At 42.4% G+C, this 22,985-nt stretch overlaps 1 protein-coding gene across 6 annotated transcripts in view; it reads left to right on the top strand.

The window, feature by feature from the left end:
- Positions 1-22,985, top strand: part of SETBP1 (SET binding protein 1) — a 537,494-nt gene that overhangs the window by 29,585 nt on the left and 484,924 nt on the right. For 2 of the 6 annotated variants that reach the window (XM_078153276.1, XM_020985738.2), the window contains exon 1: positions 4,239-5,085. The exons of 2 other annotated variants lie outside the window; for them this stretch is intronic. The gene's annotated coding sequence lies outside the window, so the exon portion shown is untranslated. 2 more of the 6 variants (XM_020985742.2, XM_020985741.2) reach the window with 2 other exon arrangements.

Raw genomic sequence — 22,985 nt, 5'->3', positions numbered from 1 at the left:
ATAAAAATAATAATAGTACTTATATAGAATTTAAAGGTTTACAATATTTTATAACTGTTATTTCATTTGATCCTACAGCAACCCAGGGAGATAGGTGGTATTATCATTATCACTGGTTTGTAGTAGAGGAACTGAGGTTAAGTGACTTGCCCAAGGTTGGAGGCCAAATTTGAACTCCCATCTTCCTGACTCCAGGTCCTATATTCCATCTGCTGGACCACCTACCTGCTTCCAAATAAGTGATAGCTATCATTATTGTTATTTTGTTTGTTGTTGTTGCTAATGAGTGTAAAGGACAAGTACACAAATAATTCTGATATAAATGCAAAGGAGAGATTCCATTTGAGGAAGAAGAGGACATTTGAAATTCTTTCATTTGAAGAAGCCGGAGAAGATTTCAATGGAAGACACAACATCTGATTTGGGCTATGAAGTTGGAATAAATGGTTTTCAAACAATCCAGAGAGGACAAAGACATGAAAAAGAAAAATTACAAAAGATGGTATCTTTGCTAAACACATGATCCAAGCAGTAAGGGCCTTGGGAGCACAGGGTTTCGGACAATTTTTCAGTGAAGGTTTCAAGGAGGAGGTGTGACTTACTCTGGCCTTGAAAGACGGGTAAAACCCAGGGAAGCACTTTCTGCTTTTTTCTCTAGCTGCCTCTGTCTCTCCTCTTCTACCCTGGAGTTACAGATGAAGGGGTTATAAGGTGGTGCTATTTTAAAGGGCTATGTTTGCTCTGTCACTGAAATAAAGGCAAGTGTCTAAATCTGAGACACTTTAGTAAGTGGCCCACTAGGGGGAGAAGGACTCCAAAGGAATTCAGCAATCTCAGGAGCTAGAGTTTCATTGAGATTTGAATACAAGCCCTTGTTCTGCCAGCATTTGTATATTCCTAAACAAAATGAGATTTCATTTTCCAGTGATCCTTCAGAAAATTTTTTTGGAAAGCCAAGGAATATGACTATATATATTGCATAGAAAGTAGGACATTTAGAAAAAATTAAAGGACTGTCATGAAGTGGAAAGAACATTGGACTGAATCAGCAAGTGTTTCCAATTCATTGTGTGAACTGAAATCAGTCACTTTGCCTTGATCTGAGCTAGTTTCCTCATCTTGAAAATGAGGGATTGGGACTAATTCACAGGTCCTAATGCAAGAAGGGGCCTTAGAGATCATCTCATTCAATGCTTTTGTTTTGAAGAAACTGAGGCCTCCAGAGGCTAAAAGTCTTGACCATAGTCACAGAGGCACCACATGGCAGTAGAACCTGGGGTCTCTGACTTCAGAATCCTTGCTTTCTTTCCCCCTCCATCATGATCTGGCCTGTTTCTATGGTTCCTTCCAATTTACCACCTATACAGTGGATTTCCAAGAATTTGTAGTTTGTGAGGCAGCTAGGTGGCGCAGTGGATGGAGCTCCAGCCTTGGAGTCAGGAGGACCTGAGTTCAAATTCTGCCACAGACACTTGACACTTACTAGCTGTGTGATCTTGGGTAAGTCACTTAACACCAATTGCCTCACCAAAAAGAAAAAAAAATGTGTATTTCGTCACCGTCACAGAGTTGGGACAATGGTAAAAGCACCGATACTTTCTAAATTGTCATCTTGTGTAAGTCATAACCTCTCTGGGCCTGTCTTTCCTCATTTTTAAATGAAGGAGTTGTACTTGATGACCTCACAATTGCCTTCTACCTCTAGACCTATGATCCAATAAAGGAGCTCAGAGGCCATCCGGTCCAACCTATAACTGAACAAAAACCTCCACATTCTACCTGATAATCACCCAGTTTAAGATTTTTTTTGGGGGGGGGGTTAGGCAATGGGGTTAAGTGACTTGCCCAGGGTCACACAGCTAGTAAGTGTTATGTATCTGAGGCCGGATTTGAACTCATGTCCTCCTGACTCCAGGGCGGGTGCTCTGTCCACTGGGCCACCTAGCTGCCCCTCAGTGTTATGTTTTAAAATTAGAACTATTTGCATTGTTTGCAGTAAAATCCCATATAGACTAGGTCCTCTTTAAGATCTCTCCTAGCTCTGGCAGATTTGGATGCCTGTCAGAGACTTTACTTTCTGAGCAGGGTGTGTTTTCATGCCACAGCTGACTTAATAATAAAAAACAGTATTTTGTGCCTGATCCTGTCCAATGTCCTCTTGGTTTACGAGAGAGGCAACTTGTTTCAAATACTAAGAATTTTGGTTTTAGAATCATGGGCCCAAGGTCTACTCCACACTGACCCTGAACCTCTCAGTTTCCTTATCTATGAAATGGGTACACTAATACTTGGGTACACAAATTCCAGGTGCTAATTTTTAAAAAGAAAATTAAGCACTTACTTAACACTAGTAAGAATATATCAGTGTGAGGACAGACTGAAGACCTGCTGAAACAGAGGTCAGTTTGGCTGTTGTAAAAGTAAAAGAGAAAAGAGAGTTTGTGTGGCCTTTATTAAGATCTGTGGTTTATAGTGAGGTGAGCTCTACTCTGGGGGAGCAAGTACCAACCTAGAGGAACACAGCAGGAAGTGAGGGGAGAAGTACCACATGATTCAATTCCTCTTAGCCCTTCAGGTCACGAATGTGGAAAGATGGTTTGGGAGTGAAGGAAGACAGCTGGAGCATATACTAAGCAACATTTTTTTCTTCAGGTAATCAGTTATATAACAGCTCTGAAAAATTTTTAGGTACCCTCCAAACTTCTATGCTATCACCTTTCCCATTTCTCTCAGAGGCTGCTTTAAGTTCTTCATATAAATATATTCACAAATAAAGTTCTTTGTAAATAAAATTTGCATAAAGATAAGTTCACAAATAAAGGGGGCTGTCTTAATATTTATTATACTGTCAAAAATATCTTAGGGATATTAGGTCCCCTCCAAGGGGACCTCATCGGTCATCGTGTTCATGCCCTGCCCCCAACCAACATCCAGAGAAATCTGTAAGTCATGCCAAACCTAAGAGTCTATTAAAGTATGTGTCCTTTTTGAGGTTGTCCAGGAAAAGGACTTTTGCTGCCCAAATATAAATATTCAAATCAATTTTTTAAAATGACACCACATTTTGGACGAACTAAGGAGATCTCAAGCTATTCATTTCCACCACTGCTGAATACAGAATTACTCGTGAACATACATTTCTAATTAATATTGCAATACTCTAACCCCCTCCCTTCCTCCACCAACTCTACCAACAGAAGGAATTAATCGAGATCATAAATAATGAGAAATTGCAAATGAGCATCTGAATGCATCCATGTATTTTTAAAATAAACCCCTGAAAGTGAAATTTAATTACCAGGTTAAAAAAAATGCAACCAATTTCATAGCCTATCACATTTTGTCTCTCCCTTTTCCCTCTCTCTCCTCTCCCCCCTCCCAACAGTGCTTCTGTTGTGTCAGGTAGTGGCAGTGTTGAGCGCAGTAACCCAGCTCTGAGCACTGCTGTCCCTGGGCCTGATCATTCCCATTTTGACTACTGCAGGACTCCGAGAAAAACAGACACAGAAGGGAGGGGGGTGCGGGGGGTGTGTGTGTGTGTGTGTGTGTGTGTGTGTGTGTGTGTGTGTGTGTGTGTGTGTGTGTGTGTGTGTGTGTGTGTGTGTGCGCGCGCGCGCGCAGGGTGAGAGACTGGGGGGGCGGCGGAGGACAGAGGGGAACGCGACAGGAAGGCAGAGCTTCCAGATCTGATTTAACAAACTGTTCTTTCTCTCCCCCTTTGAACAACAACTCCTCTCTTCCCCCCCCCATTCATCATTTAGGAAGGGGGAAAAAAACCCAGGGATTTTTTTCTCCCACTTAGTCTCATCTATGAAAGGGAAGGAAGCTAAAGGGGAGCGGTTTGCTAAGTAGTACGCTCCAACGTTTCACTCCAAAAGCAAACCCAGGGCTTGGAACAGCACGCTTGATTTTTCTGTAGCCTCCTCTCCAATTCTCTCCCCTCTACCCCCACCCCTTTGCTCACTCCCCCCCCCCCTTCCCTAAAGCTCCAGGACTTAGAAGAGGCTAAGGAGCAAGAGAAGGAGCGGGCGACAGGCACACACGCGCACACACAAACACACACAGACTGAGAGAGGGAGAGAGGAGGAGGGAGGGAAGGAGAGAGAGAGAGAGAGAGACAGAGAGAGAGAGAGAGAGAGAGAGAGAGAGAGAGAGAGAGAGAGAGAGAGAGAGAGGAGAGAGAGAGAGAGAGAGAGAGAGAGAGAAGAGAGCGAGAGCGAGAGAAGAGAGGCAAAGGGGGGTGGGGTGGGGGGAGGTGGATCGGTGAGCAATGGAGCAACAGCGGCAGCGGCAGCAGCAGCACTAGCAATCGCCGGCGAGGGAGAGAGAGGAGAGAGAGCAGAGGAGGGGAGAGGAGAGGAGAGAAGAGGAGAGAAGAGGAGAGGAGAGGAGAGAAAAGCTTCGGCGCTGACTAAACTGCAGAAATCAGCAAAACCTCTTTCGCTCTCCGTGCACCGCCTTTCGCAAGCCAAAAAAAGGGGGAAGAACATTTTTTTTTCAAGAAAATCAAATCAATTCTACCATTAAGGAAAAATATTGCATTGATCAGAGAGACTGGAATATTTTTTTTAAATGGGCTCCTGCTAAAATTAGCCCAGACTGCTGTGTGAGTGTGTGTGTGTGTGTGTGTGTGTGTGTGTGTGTGTGTGTGTGTGTGTGTGTGTGTGTGTGTGTGTGTGAATTTGATTACTCCAGGACTCCTCAAGCGCCGGAGACGCCATTTTCCCCCTTGATATCTCTCTCTATAAATCTATCGAGCGGAGCTGGGCAGCGTCGGGAAGCCGCCGCGGCGCTGGGCTGCGGGGCTAGGGGGCTCCGGGGGCTCCGCGCTCGCCGCCGCCGCCGCCGCCTCTATGCGCTTTCTGCCCCCCTCCTCCTGCGCCCCCCGTGCGTGTGTAGCCCGCCCGCGGCTCCCTGTTTGACAGATGGTTATCGCGATGGAGTTGCCGCAACAGCACCTTTGGGGGCTCGGGCGAGCGATTGAAACCGGGATCTAAAAGCCGAGAGAGAGAGAGACAGAGAGGAGGAAGATCGAGCCGAGGCGACAGCCCCCCTCCCGCGACGCGCCGGCCTTTTGGGATATGGGTTAGTAAATACCATCGACCTTGAAAAACAAAAAAACAAAAAACAAAACAACACAAAACAAAAAAGCAAAACCCTCGGAGCGGGAGAGGAATCCTGAAACGATCGCCCGGGCTTCCAGGGGGGTTCGCCTGAGGAGTGATTTGCCTGAAAAGGATGTGAATGAGGAGTAGGATTATTATTATTTTTTTCCAGCATGCAAAAGTTAATGTCGCCTCGGTGGTGGTGGTGGTGGGGGGTGTTGCCGTTGCACTAGGGTAGGGGCGGCGGTGGACAGCGGGATGCTGGTCTTGGCCAAGAGGGTTGGGGTGGGGGGCGCGATTCTTGCGGGATCTTGGGGGTGGGGAGCAGTGCTGGGCTCCATTGGAGTGGCTCGGTGGCGGTGGAAGGGTCAGGCTTGGCGGGTTGGGAGCTTTTTGAGTTTTGCATAATCTGGTTTCTCTCCCGCCCCCCCCCCTCCTTTTTTACCACCCAACCTGGGTCGTGTTGCCTGCTGATGGTGGCTGGCGGGTTTGGTTTGGGTTGGGGTGAACTCAGAAGAAGGGGGGAGGGAGCTCAGAAGGGGGTAGGAAGGAGATAGTATTTTTTGCCCTTTTTCTCCCCCCCCCTTGTAACTTGCAGGTTAAGTGGAGCTAGAGAGCTACATTGTAACCTACTTGGTTTTTTGGGGGGGGCGTGTGTGTGTGTGTGTGTGTGTGTGTGTGTGTGTGTGTGTGTGTGTGTGTAATGTACCAGAATCTAACGTGTCTTTAATAGAAAGAAGAACCAGGGAAGATGTGGTCCAGTTCTCTAAGGTTGGTGTGTGGTTGTGATGTGTATTAGTGTCTTTCTCTTCAAATCTCACTGAGTGGATTTACGTTTGTTTCTCCCTGTTTTTCATTTCCTTTGACACTGAAAGGACAGGCATTCCCTAAAAACAGCAATTTGCTATAATAAACTGTGTGTCTGTGAGGAGATAGAGGGCAAGAGAGAATGCTCCAAAATTAATGGCAGAATTACCCCTTCTGTGATTTTCAGAAGGAAACAACTGACCAATAGAAACCCTCCTCTCATTTAAAAAAATGTATTTATTTAGATGCCTCTACTATTTGGCTAAAATAACCTTTTAGATGCTTCCTATAGACATGAGTTCATTAAACTGGTCATGCAGATATTTTAAAGAATGATGATAATGGTGATGGTGGTTTTGGGGTTGTATCTATGATGGGGAGAAGGATTGTTTAGAAATCTCTGTTCCATGCAATGTTGGTTCTTTAAATGAAGTTACTGCTGAAATTCTGCTTTCCAAAAATCAAACAAACCCACCAAATAACCAAACCAAACCACTGGAACCCTCCCCTCCCCCCAACTCCATAATCTGATTCGAAGTGGAAATATTTTCATTGGAGATCTGAAAGTTTGCTTGATCGGTAGTAGGAGATATATCTTGCTTACGGTACCTTTGCCTATTGCCTCCGGGGTTTTTCCTATTGCCCCCTGATGTAGCGTTTATTCTTTACATGTGTCTCTGTGTGATTCCGAGTGTGCATGATATCTGTCTAAAAAGGCAGTTGAGAGAAAGATTTCCGATTCGTTTCCGCTTCAAATAAACTCTACTGATAATCTCATGGTTGACGTCTAATGCTAAAAGGGCAATTTGTGTGTCTTCTTATCCCTAGAGAAACTCTCCCCAAAAGAGCAATTTATTCTGAGGTGTATAGTAATCCTTCGCCTCCCCCCCAGCTCTCATGCCTTTTTTCCCCCCTAAAGTTCTGGGGTGGGAAATCCAAAGTCTGTAGGAAATGTCAGAATTGTCCCCTCACCTTCCCAGCCTTCCCTTCTCTTCCTCTTCTTCTCTCCCTCTCATTTTTCTGTGGGTTTATGCCAAGATAGTTATGAAAAGGAAGTTTCCAGGAAGCAACTTGTCAGTTTTAGGCTCACCCATCCCCATTCTTTTCTCAGGTTTTCTGTCAAACAGTTAAATTTGATCTGAGGAGACTCTCCTCCTCCTCTTTATTTGAAATGTGTTAGTGTGGGATGTGACAGAAGGTTGGTGGAAAGTTATATCTGAGAAACTGGTACTCCATCATGGATGAAGGGGTCAGAGTCCACTTTGCCTGTTGGAGTTAGAGGTTTGGCATCAGATGGAGTAGGGTAACTAAAGGGTGGATGAAGGATGAGGGTGTGTGGCTGAGGGGAGGGGACCTGGGTCAGTAGCACTTTAGAAATGTAGCTGGTGCTTTTATAAGTCCCTGGTCAATTTCTCCCTTTCTCCTCCTTTCCTCCATTTCTCTGACCCTTAAATTCCCAGAGAGATGAAACATATCGTTCTTCTATAGACAGCTTGGGATGCGAGAGAGAGAGAGTGAGAGAGAGAGAGAGAGAGAGAGAGAGAGAGAGAGAGAGAGAGAGAGAGAGAGAGAGAGAGAGAGAGAGAGAGAGAATATGAGAACAGAGACAGAGAGACATACTGTGAGAAAACCAGTGTCAGACTGAAGGTGCTGTGTTTTCTTTGGACTGGCAATTGAATACCAAGGTATAGGGAATTAGAGGGAGAACCCTGTTAGCAAATTTCCAGAGAGGATGAAGAGCTGTAGTCAAAAGAATGTGTGGCTCTTGTCTGAAGTCATTTCTGATTCTCAGTGTTGGGCTTGTGGAAGATGGTAGTAGCAGTGTAACCTGAGCTGAGCTCAGGGAAGAGGAGGTAAAGAGCAAATGTAATAGGGATTCAGAGAAGGGGAAAAAACGACATTTCTCTTTTATAGGGGAAAATAGATGTGTCATTGGAACAAACAAGTGGGGTTAAGGGATAGGTGGAAGAGATGGTGAGGAGTCAGATAGGGAGAAAGTATCTCCTGAACAGTGAGTGTACTTTCTTGGGAAGGTGGCTGTTGCTAGCTTGGGAAAAATATCAACTGCTATATAAGTTCATTGATGCAATTTCTAAGATGGTTTAGGCAAGTGAAGGGTTGTAAACTGATCCTTTGTATGTTAACATCAGGAGCTTATGCAGTAAAGAACTGCTGGGAGTTCCCATCTTGCACTTTACCCAGCAGACATCATTAATGGTCCATTATTGACCCAACATCCACTAAGCTCACATCCTTTACAGGAACATAGGAGTTGTTTCCCTTCTTAGTGCCTAGGATGGTGCTTAGCACACAGTGGATACTTAGTAAATATTAACTTACTGAGTGTCCTGAAATGGGGTGGGAGGTGGAGAAAGAGAGAGACCTCTAGGACAGAAATCTTTATGATAGGTAAGTGAAAAATTACCAACTGGGAGACATAGAATTTTTCTGAAGAAGAAATAAATAGGTATGCCCTTCCCTCCAGATTTCCTATTCAGTTCCTCCTGTTATCTTGGCTTTCAATTCCATTAGGGGCCCAATCGATAGTTCCCTGGTACTAAAGCTAGAGTCAAGCAAAAGAGAGTTCTGTCAAGAGTGTCCTTTCATCTGTACTCAGAAGCTACCAGCATGTATGCAAAAGGAGAAAGATGAGAAATGGTTAGAGGGATGGGACATCCTTTCTGGGTTCCTGTGGAGCCTGACTCTTGGCTCTCCTTCAGCCTCCCAGAATGCCAATTTTCCCCTTAGAGATGTGAAGTTTTAATTGAAACCAGAAAGCTATTGAGGAGGGACCCAGCCAATAAAACTCTTCTCCTCCCCCCCCCAACCCAGGGAGGAGAAATAAATAATTTTTGCTGATGGTATTTTAAGTTTCTTCAGCTTCGGTTCCTGCCAGAAGGAGGAGGTAAATTATTATTAACACATTAGCATTTTAAAGGAAATGTATTGTCTTTAAAAAAATGAAATGATGTATTAGTTTTGCTTAGAGACCTACAGTATTGAAGATTTTGGCAGAAGAAAAGGTAATTGCTTTGGTTTTAAATAATTTTGGAGTAGGTATGCTCCTACTTGTGGTTTATCAGACAAATGCAGATTAGATTCAAAGAAACCTTTAGGCTCTTGATGTTATTAGCTGTCACTGTTTTTCCCTGGGCCTCAGTTTCCTCTGTGGAATGGGACTATTAGTCCACCTTCATTCTGTGAAATAATATGAGCACTAGCGATAACTATAAATTATATTGTAGCCTATAGAGCAAGGTACTCTAGCCATATAAATATTGTTATGGGTATTTGGTTTCTTTGTGGGCCTATTTCTAAGCCCCTTCTTTGATTCATAGGAGCTCTCATGAGGTCACAAATACTCAGGCTGGTCTGAACAAAAGGGTGATATGCTTAGAAAAGAAAATACCAGACACCCACTGAGCAGACTTCATGCAAAAGAAAAAAAAATGCAGCCCTAGGATGTTGTTTTGGCTCTGAGTTTTCATTTCCTTTTTTCTTCTTTCTTTTCCTTGAGCCTCTGACTAGCATCTAAACACCTCCTTAGGCTGAACCAAGCTCTGGAAAAGTAACACTTTGAGACAGTTCTGACCTTGGATGACAAGATCATGGAGAAATCACTGACTCTTAACAGGCCTTCTTCACAGGGTTCAGTGGTTCAGGCCAAAGCTTTCCTCTGCTGTTTGTGTTTTTCTTTAGGCAATTTCCCTTCCCCAAGACTGAAAGAAAGGGGAAAAAAAGAAAAAAAAAGCTTTGGCCTTTGGTTTGAAGACCAGCCCTTGGTGACTCCTGACCCAGACCAGAGTGAATGATACTGGTGTCTAATGAACCACATAAGCAGCCCTGAAGTCCAAAGGGTTTCTCTGGCTGGAGGAAGCAGCCCCACTGTCCTCAGGAACTGATGACTGATTGTGATCAGCAGGCACAGATTAACTCCCTCAGATCCTTGTAGAATAATTACAGGCAAACAGAGTTCAGCTGACCTCCAGGTTACTAAAGGTGCCTGATTCTTGTAGTGCTAGAGAAAGATGAGGAGATGGTGAACAGATGAGCGTTCCAGATCTCTGTCAAATTGGAGGGAAAAAAGTTCTATCTGCCCCAACATATTTTCATATCAGTGATAATCTCTTATATTTGTATAACACTTTATATTTCTCCAAAATTCAATCTTGTAACTCATCACACTGGAGCCCCAGGAAGTCCAGAGGAGGTCGGTGAGGCAAGCGTTATTATCATTATTTGGCAGATGAGCAAACAGACACACATGTCTATCAATGGAATTTCTCAAAGTAAACAAAAGTTTACAGACAGATCCAGACTAGAACTCAGTCAGGAGCTAGAACAGAACTGCTCATGTCAGGTCCCAGGTGCTAGGCGGTTACTCTTATTGGTGCCAATCCATTCAGTTGTGAGATCCATTAAGAAGGAACAAGATACATCTAGAGAATCTTTGGATAGGTCTAAGACAGAGTCAGGATAGAAGTGGAGAAGGGAGAGATCTCTTTTTAAAGGTCTTCAGTTGATCGATGTAGTTCTTGTACTCTTGACTAGAGTGCAGATAAGGAAGCAGTGAAGTCATTTACTTCTCTTGTATCACTCACAGGGCCTCTCAAGGGCAAGAACAATTTAACGAAGGTGGGTTGACTTGTGGGAGAGGAGGTGGAAACGAAGTAAAGAGAGGTGCCCATGATGGAGTAAGTGAGAATAAGAGCCCCCAAAAGTAACCTCATAGGCTGCTCAGTGACATCTAGGGCAGAGATAACCATTTCTTGTGTTAGCTATGTTTTATAGGACTGAATGCATATGAAAGAAAGAGGAGGTTAGCATGGTTGGTCTGTACTTCTAGATTTTGTTTGGAGCAAAGCTGGGATGTTTATTGGAATTAAGAAAATATTTTACAGTAGATTTGTTCCTTGATCCTTTCACACACACGTGTGCGCGCGCGCACACACACACACACACACACACACACACACACACTTTTTTCTCCCTCACACTTGAATCAGGTTGAATTTTATAGACTATACCAGCCTGTCTTTTGTTGGTCTACTCATTGTTCCCTGAATACACCATGAGCACCCCCAAATGCTTGCTTTTTCTCATATAGTTTCTTACTGGGATTCTCCCACCCTTCATCACCTGTCCACGTCTTATTCATCCTTCAAGACTAAGTCAAATTTCAATCTTCATGAAGTATTTCCTGATCATTCTAGTCCTCACTGATCCCTCCTTTTAGAATCATAGGACCATGGATTTAGAACTAGAAGGGGCCTTTGCTGCTGACTAACTGTGTGACCTTCTACAAGTTGCTTGACCTCTCTGGGACTGTTTCCTCATGTGTAAAATGAGAGGGTTGGACTGGATGACCTCTAAGGTCCCTCTCGGCTCTAAATCTGTAAGTGACTTGACCGAAGTTGAATAGCTATCAATCCAGATTGTCTAATAGCAGTTATTGCTAGTATTTCTCATTTGACAAATGGACTGTCTTGTGACATTTCTTCGCTATTGTCTACTGTTGAATTATTAAACTTTTCTTTTGCTTATATATTGTCTCATTAATTGCACTCCAAACTTCTTGAGAACAGTAGTCATATCTTATTTTTTATGAACTCCATAGTACCTATTCCAGTGCTATATCCTAGTGTTAAGTTATGTTTTAAGTGTATTTGGGTAGAGTGCCGTTTTAAGAAATCCTATGGTAAATCCATTTCAAAAGTGAGTTACTATTTGTTAATTTATAGGTCTCATATATGGGGGGATTTTAAAAGTGAGAATGCTCAAGACAATATTCTCTCAAACTCATTTTGCTGCTATCTAATCCTAGTCAAGAAGCATTTAGCTTAGTCCAGAGTTGGGGAACTGGCAGCCTTGAGGCCACATTTGGCCTCTGGCTAAGTCCATATCTGTAGTTGTCTCAGTGAGCTAGCAATAGATCTGGCCTGTTTAAAAAAAAATCTGGTGACCTTTTGACTTGACTGCTAATAGTTGAACTCTCAAATCTGTCTAATGGGATTGAACCAAGATCATCTATTCAATCAACCATAGTTGTGTTGACATATGCACATATATGCAAAGTGTTCTGGGATGTGGAAAAGGTTAAGAATAGGTATATGACAGTGTGATATAGTCAGGTTGAATTATTCTGAGAAGGCTTTATGAAGGATGGGAATACTGGGCAGAGTATAGGAGAAGGTCATGTTTGATGGAATGGGTAGAAGTGGTTTGGAAGATGTAATTTGAGGTAATATGATTCTTTGGAGAGGAAAGAAAATTTTGATCTCACTATGTCCTCTATGGTATAACTGGACAAGGGAGACAAGGAAGAAAGTACACTGCTGGAAGTTTTTTTAGGAATACTAACCTATTCCTGTGTCCAACTTTTATCCTAAAATCTCTCCAGTTCTAAACTGGAAAAGCCAATGTTTCAAACCTATGAGAAGCTATTTGATTTCCTCAGTTGATTTCTGAGTGGCTCAAAACCAGGGGCCATGTCTAATTTTTGAGTTTACCCCTGGCTGCCATAGCTTCTGTCCAAGGTTTACTTGCATAGTTTGTATCTGGTAAGTATGTCTTTGCCCTCGTGGGTAGAGAGCAGCTGGTGGCTTCTCCAGAACAGAGGATTGGGAGAGTGAGAATATGAGGCCTCTTAAAAGTTCATAGAATATTCTGACCCAGTTGAGGAGTCACAGCATACTTCAGGAACACATCACTGATTATGAGGGTGTGCTGGGTAATAGAAAGATCATGGGACATGGAATCAAAAAACCGGGACTCTGGCATTTAAAAAGTTTATTATTATTGTTGTTTTTAGGGAGCTAAATAGCACCATTCACTGTGCACTAGACTTAGAGTGGGGAAGTCTTAAGTTTAAATCCAGCCTTAACAACTTAATCCTGGGCAAGTCACTTAATGTCTCTGTGCTGCAGTTGCCTCATCTGAAAATGGAGAGAATAATATACCATTTTCCTAGTGTTGTTGTAAGGATAAAATGAGATATTATTTTTAAAGTGTTTTGTAAGATTTAAAGCACTATATGTGCTAATTATTATTATTATAATCTATAGTCCTATATCAGAGCTGAAAGGGACCTTAGAATCATATAGCATTTTCCAGTGAGTTCCGGTCTTTTTGTTAGTATTGTAGCAATGTGGGAGCTGTCATCACTTGCTCAGGGTCCCAAAGCAGTTCAGTTATCATGGTCCAGCTTCCAAACCAGGATCTAGTTATTTGCCATCTCAAATGTTTGTTCTGTAGTGCTGTGATCTTTCATAGGCTTCTTGGCAAAACTCCTTGAGCCTCAGTTTTTTTTTTAATCTCTGAAATAAGGATTATAATACCTGCCTTGTCTATCTCAAAGTGTTGTAGTAAGGTTCAAATTAACGAATGTATTGGGAAGTGTTTTGTAAATTGCAAAGTATCATACAAATGTAAGTTAATATTATTAAAGGATTAGGGGTGGAAGAGGTAGGAGGGTGGGGTGAGGAAAAATAAAGCAATATTGTTAGTTAAATTTAACAAACATGAAGGATTGGACTCATTCATTCTGCTTGCCAAGATTTGTAGAAGGGGAAAGGAGCTGTGTGGGGACTCAGCACAGGCCAGATTGATTTGGGTTGAATTGGATGGACCTGTCTGTCCATCATAGGAGCGTAGAAATTTCTATCTGAAACAGTTGGGTTGTGGAAGTTGTTAGTCATATGGAGTAATTAAAAGTTGGAAGCAAAAACCAATAGGATCATTAGTAACAGTGTCTTTTGAGTGATTTATTTTTATTTCTGCTTTGAGGCCTTTGAAATACAAAAAAAAAAATTGGTCATTAATCCAGAATTATAAAGGTAATGAGATATAAACGCCTTGGACTTGTGATTTTCCCTTCCTTCCTCCTCCCCCCTCTCCCTCCTTCCCTCTTTTTTTCATTCTCTCCTTTTCTTCCCCCCGTCTCTCTCTCTCTTTCTCTCTCTGCCTCTCTCTCCCTCCCTCCCTCTCTTTTCCTTTCTCTCCATTCTCTCTCTCCCTCTCTCTCTTCCTCTCCTCTCTCTCTCTCTCTCTCTCCTCTCTCTCTCTCTCTCTCTCTCTCTCTCTCTCTCTCTCTCTCTCATGCAGGCTGACAGTATAGGGGCTGCTCATCAGCCCAGTCCTACTTACTACTTAGCAAGACAGGAGCTCTGATCAGCTCTGTTTCTGATCAGGGTCTTTTTGCTCCTCCTTAGGTAATGTATGGGTCTCTGCTCTCCTGTGGCTTACTTTATTGATGATGGACTTAGTTTGGACCCCAGATCTGCTTTAGCTGCACTTCAGCTTAGAATTCCCCAGCTCAAGAAACCAGCCATCCTTAGCCTCCCTCATATTAGGGCTTAGAGGCATGAGCTAACATACCTGACAATGTGGTTTCTACATAGCTATTGAGTACCAGTCACAAAAATGTTTGCCCAGCAATGCAGTTGGTGCTGTGACACGTGTAAAGAATGTATATAAAACACTATCAATAAGATTACAATATATTTGGAGATATAAGACTAACACACATGAAAAAGCTAAAGAACAGTGTTGAATAGTAGGTGATAAAAGGATGGATTGTGTAGTTTAGACTATTAGATCTGTTCCAGCTATAGAAGAGACTATGGATGTTCTGAGAAGTTCAGAGAAGTGGTCAGGGAGGGCTTTATGGACAAGCTGGGGCTTGACTTAGGGGGAGATGGAAAGGGGAAGACATCACAGGTAGAGCTAAGACAGGAAAGAGCAAGGGGCTTGGGAATCAGAAGGCCTGGATTTTAGTCACAGCTTTGACATGTTCTTACTGTTTGACCATGGGCAGGGCATTTAACTACTCAGAGCCTTAGTTTCTTAACCTGTAAAAAGGACATAATTATACGTGTACTACTTACTTGAAGAGTAGTTGCAAGGAAAATGCCTTGTAATCCTTAAGACGCAGTAGAAGTGTAAGTGGCTCTAAAAATGCTGGGCAGGGTTTGAGAAACGTATCTCCTATATGTTACTGTTCTCCATAGTCTTTGAGTCTGTGACTGCAGCACATGCCATTTGACTTTTCACAAAATATGGACCTTGGACAGTGGAATTTTCTGACATTAAAAATATATACATTGTTAAAAAAATAATATTTCCTTGTCTCTTCTCCCTGCATGGGGCAGCTGGGTGGTACAGTGGATAGACTGCTGGGCTTAGAGTCAGGAAGACCTGAGTTCAAATACGGCCTCAAGCACTAGCTGTGTGATCCTGGGCAAGTCACTTAATCTTGTTTGCCTCAGTTTCCTATTTTGTAAAATGAGCCAGAAAAGGAAATGGCAAACCATTCCAGTATCTTTGCCATGAAAACCCCAAAATGAGGTCATGAAGAGTCAGACATGACTGAAACGACTCAACACCAACAGCAATTGCCCTGCATTTTGTGCCCTGGGAAACTGCCCATCTTGCTTACAGTCAGGGTGAACAGCATAAGCATTAGAGTAGGAAAAGCCTAAATCGATTATTCTGGGCCACTGCAATGAAACATGACCTATTCTGACCCAGGTGAGAACTGATTATACTCTGGAATCAGGAGGACTCTCCAACAGACAGCAGAGATGTCATCATCACATTTCATTGTGGATGAGTCAGTGTGGTGTAGTAGAAAAAACTCTGGTCTTGGAATCAGAAAATTTGTGCAGAAACATGCTGTTTCTGGCATGAGCAAGGATGTAATCAGTCTGTGTGTATGCATGCATGTATGCGTGTATGCACACACGTGTGTGAGGGGACATAGTCTTTCTCCAAAAAAAAGTGTGGGCCAGGCCTCCTGGAGCTGCTCTTTGATTTTCCCCCCAATTTGTCAGGATCAATGACAGGATCATGTAATGCAAGCTTGATCTGTAAGGCTTCTGGTATTCAGTGAGGTTTAGGGGCTTGGTTCAAGGGATGTATTAATAGCAAGGACTTACTAACCTTGTTTCATAAGGAGAATGCTGTCCTAGGCTTACTATTTATTAGCTGTTTGAGAGATGCCCTTGTGCCTCTCTTTTGCTCCCTTTTCCTTCCTTTATTATGAAGAGGAGGGCCAGAGCTCTGGAGCACTGCTCTGACTATTCAGAGTTCCTGATGTGGTCATTAATTAATTAATTGATTGATTAGTCAGTCAGATTGAATGCTTATTATGTGCCGGGCTCTGTGTGATTTTGTGAAGGATACAAGTCATTGTGCCATGATCAGGAAGGTTAAAATCCCCTTGGGGAGCCTAACTTAGCACACAGAAAATAGAAAACAATATGAGACAGAATGTAAGTGTTGAGTGACATTTTCCAGACTCTTAAGTGCAGTAGGAGGTCAGGGAGGAGAGAGATCACTGGGGTTGAGGGGACTAGGGATCAAAGTAGCCTTTGTGGAGAGGTGGGACTTAAAGAATGGGTAGAAATTTGATTAGGAGAAAAGGGAAGTAGCAGGGCAGTCACTTTAGATGGGGACAATAATAGTATGAGCAAAGGTACAATCGGTCAATCAATCAACAAAAACCTACTGTGCGTAGTTATATTTCAAGAGGACAGTGAGGAGGCTGATATAGAAGAAGTAATATCAGCTTGCGTTTAGTGCTATAAGATTTTGCAAAACGTGCCTTCTCTCTTTTCATTGATGTTCTGTCAAGTAGGTCTTCATAGCATCTCCAATTTAAGATAATAGGTTCTCTGGTCCACTTCCCCCAATTTACAGATGAGACAACTGAGACCCAGAAAAAAATTATTGTCTTATTCAAGGTCACAGAGATAGTAAAATGGTAGTCAGGATTTGAATTCAAATCTTTTGACCCCAAATTCAGCAATCTTTCCATTGTGCCAGAGGAAACTGAAACTGAAAAGTTGTGAGTTTCTCAGGTCCTATAGCTAATGTGGTCGAAGCCACATTTGAACTTCGGTGTCCTAGCCCCCAAGAGTAGGTAAGAAAAGAGTGAATTGTGTAATTCTATGAGGTCTGTTCCGGCAGTTTGGTGAAACTTGTGGCCCCTTTTCAGAAGTCTATTTTTCTTGAAACAGAGGCTTCTCTGTCTGTATGGAAGGGTTCCTATGAATATCACGCTGTATCAGCCATGTCCCTAGGAAGGTGAGGGTGCCTCCTTTCCTTTCTCAGTTATCAGGCTGCTAGGTAGAAGATGGCTTGGATAGGTTCTGCTGAGTGTGTGGTCAGTCATATGGTTTCCATCAGCCCTATGTACAAGACACTGCAGACATGAGAACACTGACCAGGCTTCCTTTCCTTCCAGCCACCAACTCTTGTGATTTGAAAGGTTGTGAGGAAAGATTCATCCTAGTTTTAAAGTGAATCTTAGAATCAGATCTTAGAGCTGAAATAAATCTCAACCTATCAGACAGTCAACATATGAGTATTAAGTATCTTCTCTGCTTGTGAATTTATCTACCTGAGCCAGTGTACAAAAAAAGATACTTATATATGCTAGTTGATGAGGCAGGACATAAAGACGTAAAAAAGGCAAAGCACATGTTGCCAGGGTTAAAGTCTGTGAACTTACTAGTCAGCACCCATTCCTTATAGTAGGTATTCTTAACTTTGCCGACTCTGGGACAAAGGATACTGATGGAGTCATACGTCAGTGAAGCTCTCTTGGTCTATCACTCCCACTCTGTCTCTTTGAAAATGTAGGCTGGGCTTTCAGAGTCACTTATAACAATCAGTCAACAAACACGTACTGTGTGTAGGCACAGTGCTAGGTTCTGGAGATACTAAGATGAAAATTAGCGTCCTTGTCATTAAAGAGCTTGTGGGTTATTAGTAGAGATAAATGGACATGAATAGGTATATATTGAACACACACATATATTATGAGACAGGTGGGGAATTTTTTTTTCTTTTTTAGTGAGAGCACTAGCATCAGGGTAAGAAAGGCTTCATCTAGAAGGTGTTGCTTGATCTGAGTTTTAATGGGGAATAGCCAGTGCAAAGACATAGGGAAAGGAAATAGAAGGGTGAGTGTGAGAGACATCCAGAAGGCCGGAGTGGCTGGCCCATAGAGTATAGTATAATAAGGGTCTATAGGTGGGTTAATAATGAAAGTTAAGATACTGAGTCACAAAAGTTCATAGTTTTTGTTCAACAAGGGTTATTGAATATTTGCTCACTCTGCATATCTTCTCTCTCTCTCTCTGTCTCTCAAGTATCTCCAGTTTACCCTGTATATATCTTGTTTGTGCATAGTTGTTTGCATGTTGTCTCCCCCCATTAGATTGTGAGAGCAGGGTCTTTTTTTCCCCTGCTTTTCTTTGTAGCTCCCATGCTTAGCACAATACTTGGCATATAGTAGGCACTTAATAATGAATACTTTTTAACTGACTGACTGACCTGAGACTTGTGGTGTGGGGTAGCTGTAGATTGAGTGGGGCAATCAATCAATCAACCAGTATTCATTCAACACCTACAAGGAGCTGTCTCAAGGGACAATACAGAATCTATAAGACATAGAATGGGATATTTTTAAGGTGGAAAGGGACCTTGTTGATCATCTATTCTAATTTTCTTATGTTAACTGAGGAATCTGAGACCTAGCTACTAAGGTCCTTTCCGTCTTTAAATGCTAAGGTCCTGAATAACTTGCCAAGAGTCACATAGTTGGTTTGAGGCAGAGTGAGGACTAACTTTGTTATCCTAACTACTAGCTCTGTGCTCTTTCTTTCTTTTTTAAATTAAATTGATTTATTTTTAGTTTTTAACCTTCACTTCCATGAGATTTTGAGTTCCAGATTTTCTCCCTATCTCCCCCCAAGACAGAATGTACATTGATATAGGCTCAACATATACATTCATATTAAACCTATTTTCAGCTCTGCGCTCTTTCTCCTTCTCTTTCAGTGAGCTTAATAGCTATTTAGTAGTTGGGATCAAGGGGAGAAATTTGGAAGAATGATAGACTGATAAGGACTGAGGATATTAAAAATGAATTAAAATTATATTGAATAAATGTTTTTTACAGCTCATCAAGGGAAAGATCTAATTCTGTAAAGGGCAAGTGTATAGTTCATAGATCCTTGGAGTTAGAAGGGTCCTCAGTTTTGGTTCAGTTTGATTCAGTAGTCGCTGATTAAGTGCTTACTTGGTGCAAGGCTCTGTGTTAGAGGTTGGGTATTTTCAGACAGAAGTAAACACGTTTCTGCCTTCTAGGAACTTGGAGTCTACTAGACTTCCATCATCTAGTTTAATGCCTTCATTTTCTTGGTAGAGCTGGGGTTCTTAACCTGGGGTCAGTGAGTTTGTTTTTAAAATGTTTGGAGAGGGGGCAGCTAGGTGGTATAGTGGATACAGCACCGGCCCTGAAGTCAGGAGGACCTGAGTTCAAATGCGGCCTCAGACACATAATTCTCACTAGCTGTGTGACTTGTGGGCAAGTCACTTAACCCCAATTGCCTCACCAAAAATAACATTAAAATAATAAATAAATAAAATATCTGGAGAATGGTATTTCAATGTAATTGCTTTTCTTTGGAATTCTATGTATTTTATTTTGTACTTTAAAAAATATATTGTTCTGAGAAGGGCTCCATGGGCTTTACCAAACTGCCAGAGAGGTCCGGGCCACAAAATGGTTAAGAATCCTTGGAATAGGAAAAACTAAAATATAGGGGGATTACCTGGCATGCCTAAAGTCCAAGGGAATGCAAAGAACCAAATGGGACTATCACCAAGACTGATGACTTCCAGTACCATACTCTTTCTGTTAGTTATTTAGTCAGTAAGCACTCATTGAACCCTCACTTGGTTTCAGGCTCAGTATAAAGTGCAGGGTATACAAAGAAAGGCAAAAAACAGCACCTTTCCTCAGGGAAAATGCATTTTAATGGAGGAGACCACATGTAAATAACTCGGTACATCCAAGATTCATAGGAGGTAGATGGAGTGCCATCTGAGAGAGGATGATGCCATTAGCAGCAGGAAAGGCCTCCATCAGAAGGTGGGATTGGACCTGAATCTTGAGAGAAACCAGGGGAAGTCAGAGACAGAGGTGAGGGAGCAGAGTATTGCAAGCAGAGGAGATAGCTGTTGCAAAGGGATAGAGTCAAAACGGTTTAGAGCATCATAAAAATTCATGGAGGCAAAGTGAGACTTGAACTAGGTCCAAAGGAAACAGTAGTAATTGGGATAGACTGATGGGAAACTGGCAGAAAATGCCACTTTAGGTGAATAGTGTAGTTCAAAGAATGGAAATAGTCATGGTTGGGACCCGTGATTTCTCTTGAATGATAGATCTACAGTTGAAAGGGACCATTTCATTGATCTGGAGAATTCCTGGTATGGCAAATCTCTCCACAGATTCAGATTAACAGCTCCTTTGTAACTTAGAATCTTAGAGCTGTTGGGACACTGACAAGTTAAATGATTTGTTCATAGTCCCAAAGCCAGAGCTAAATGCTAGAGGCAGGACTTAAATCAAGGTTTTCTTGGCCCCCCAAAGCTAGCAGTCTATCTATTATTCTGACTCTTGGATGCAAGAATAAAGACAGTATATTCATAGGACAATAAGGAAACTGGCCTGAATAGAACAGAAGGCACATGACTGGGAAGATGATTGGGAGAGACAAGGTGTTATCAGAACGGTGGGACCAGGTGATGGTGGTGCCTTGATAAATCCAGTCAGACATGTTTGGGTCTGATGGAATTAGAAATATAAAGCCATTGAAGGATTCAGAAGAATGCGGCATGGTGAAGGTGATGTTTTGGGAAGAGTAATCTAGTGCTTTTATTCTGTGTGATTCAGTACAGTGAATTAAAGCATTGGATCTGGAGTCAAGAAAAACCAAATTCTGTCTCAGACACTTGCAAGGTGTGTGATCCTTGGAAAGTCGCTCAACTGTTGTCGGCCTCAGTTTCCTTATCAGTAAAGCAGAGATAATAATAGCCCCTACCTCCTAGTTTTGTTTTGAGGATAAAATGAGATCATATTGGTAAAGTGCTTTGTAAATGCTAGTTGTTGCCGTTGTTATTGGAAGACAGTGTAGGCAGGAAAAGTCCTAGGTAGCTGAAAGGACCCTCAAAGTCCATGTCATTCAGCCCCTTCATTTTTCAGATGAGGACGCTTCAGGCTGTTATATAACTGGGTCAAACAAGTGGCAAGAGGCAGAATTTGAACCCAGGTCCTCTGATTCATTTTCTATGATCTTATGATCCTGAGGCAGTTGCAGCAATAATAATACTAATAATACATCATTTTTATATGTGATCTTATAGTTTTTAAAATGCTTCCTATATATCCCCTCCTTTGACTCTCATAGGGACACTGAGAGGAAGGCAGGGTAGGGGTCCTGCCCTGAGTGTATTACCACCTCCATTTTATAGAGACCATGGAGTTTGAAGAAGGCAGGTGACTTACCCAGGGAAGTGGTAGACTGGAACCAAGGTCTTCTGACTGTAGTTTAGTTTTTGCTATGATGCCATCCTGCTTTTTCGAATTAAGGAATAAAATAAGGAGGCCTTGGGGAGAGTTGTAGCTTTAGGAATGAAAAGGAAAGGATGAGTATTAATGGATGTGAGGGAAAAGATGAAGAGCTAATTTAGGTGCCCTGGGCTGCTGGGATTCTCTGTTTGTCTTTAAAGGCTGTGTGATCTGGTGGATAAATCATTGAACCTAAGTTTGAATCTTGCCTTACACATTACTGTCCACTCCGGGTAAGTCACTATCCTCTCAGCCTCCATTTCCTCATCTGTAAAAGGGAATAAGAGGAATACCTACCTCACAGGTTTGGTTTGAGAATCCTATGAACCAGTGGATATAGAAAGTACTTTACAAATGTTAAAGTGCTATATGAATGTTAGCTGTGGTTTGCCTGTAGATATTTTGGAATCACTGTGTTCCAGATCCCTTCAGGTTGTGAGCTCCATGCTTTAGTAGAACAGGGCTAATACACTCTCTCTCTCTCTCTCTCTCTCTCTCTCTCTGTGTGTCTTTCTCTCTCTCTCTCTCTCTCTCTCTCTTTCTCTCAAGGATTTTCATTCACAGGTTTCTAGCCTGTTCCCCTTAGACTACCACCAGTCTCTTATCACCATGCAACTAGTGAAATGCTATATGTAGTCTTAGAAAGAATGCTGGAGTCCAGAGGACCTAGGTTTGAATTTTTGTTACTCAATGTATGAGCATAGACTAGGCCTTTAACTTGCCCAGGTCTCCATTTCCAGGCCTGACAAGTAAAGGGATTGAACTAGATCATTTCTAAGGTCCCTTCCAGCTCCAAATCCTATAAACCTTCTTTTTCTCTTCCCAGTCCTAATTCCTTGATCTTACACTCAGTTATTCTGAGATAATTCTTTAAGAAGCCCTCACCCCAGACTTCGAGGGTCTGCTAACCACCCCCCCCACCCTGCCTCCTAGAAAAGGGTGACTTTTTAAAATATAAGCAGGAGAAAAGCACAGTGTGTTCATTGTGCTCTCTCACTTAGAAGTAGTAACTGACTACTGGAATGTGACAAGGAAAAATATTTTCACCTCGTGTTGATATTCCTGCACATATGTGTATGTGTGTGTTTGTCTCTGCATATGTGGACGTGTTCATTCACAGGGCCGTGTATCATCACATCTGGATTTGGCAGCTCTTTCCCATTACTTGCTAGGACACTGGCTAAGTGGTTGGAGTTATGAACTTGGCCCATCAGGTAAACATTGGGGAAAAGGCCAGTGGAGGAGTTACAGGAGTGTCGTGCACTACTGAAGTGAACAGACAGGTTAGGTTTCTTTGTTTGGGGATTCGTTCTTTTTTTTTCCCTACCCAGCTGGTGGTGGGTGTGTGTGTGTGTGTGTGTGTTTTCAAGGGGCTGGGGCATAAGGTAGGCCAAGCAGAGGAAGCCTAGATTATTGCTCTGTGGCCACTGTATGTTGGTTTGGGCTCTTCTCAGCAACTGGCAAAAGGCAGATTAACAGTGGGTGCTTATGTGGGCCTACTGGTGTGCTGAGGGCTGAGTGCTGTAGTAATGCAAGCATAGGTAGAGGACATGTTCCCTGACTCTGAAGGAATTTCCTGGAAACCAGCTGGGAAGCCAAGATTGTGTTCTTGAAACAGTGGAAAAAGCAATGAAGGACTAGTAGGAATCAGC

Source organism: Phascolarctos cinereus, unplaced genomic scaffold (assembly GCF_003287225.1).
Source record: "Phascolarctos cinereus isolate Bilbo 61053 unplaced genomic scaffold, phaCin_HiC Scaffold_4;HRSCAF=312, whole genome shotgun sequence".
NCBI classification, from domain to species: Eukaryota; Metazoa; Chordata; class Mammalia; order Diprotodontia; family Phascolarctidae; genus Phascolarctos; species Phascolarctos cinereus.
This window is presented reverse-complemented; position numbering and strand designations above follow the sequence as displayed.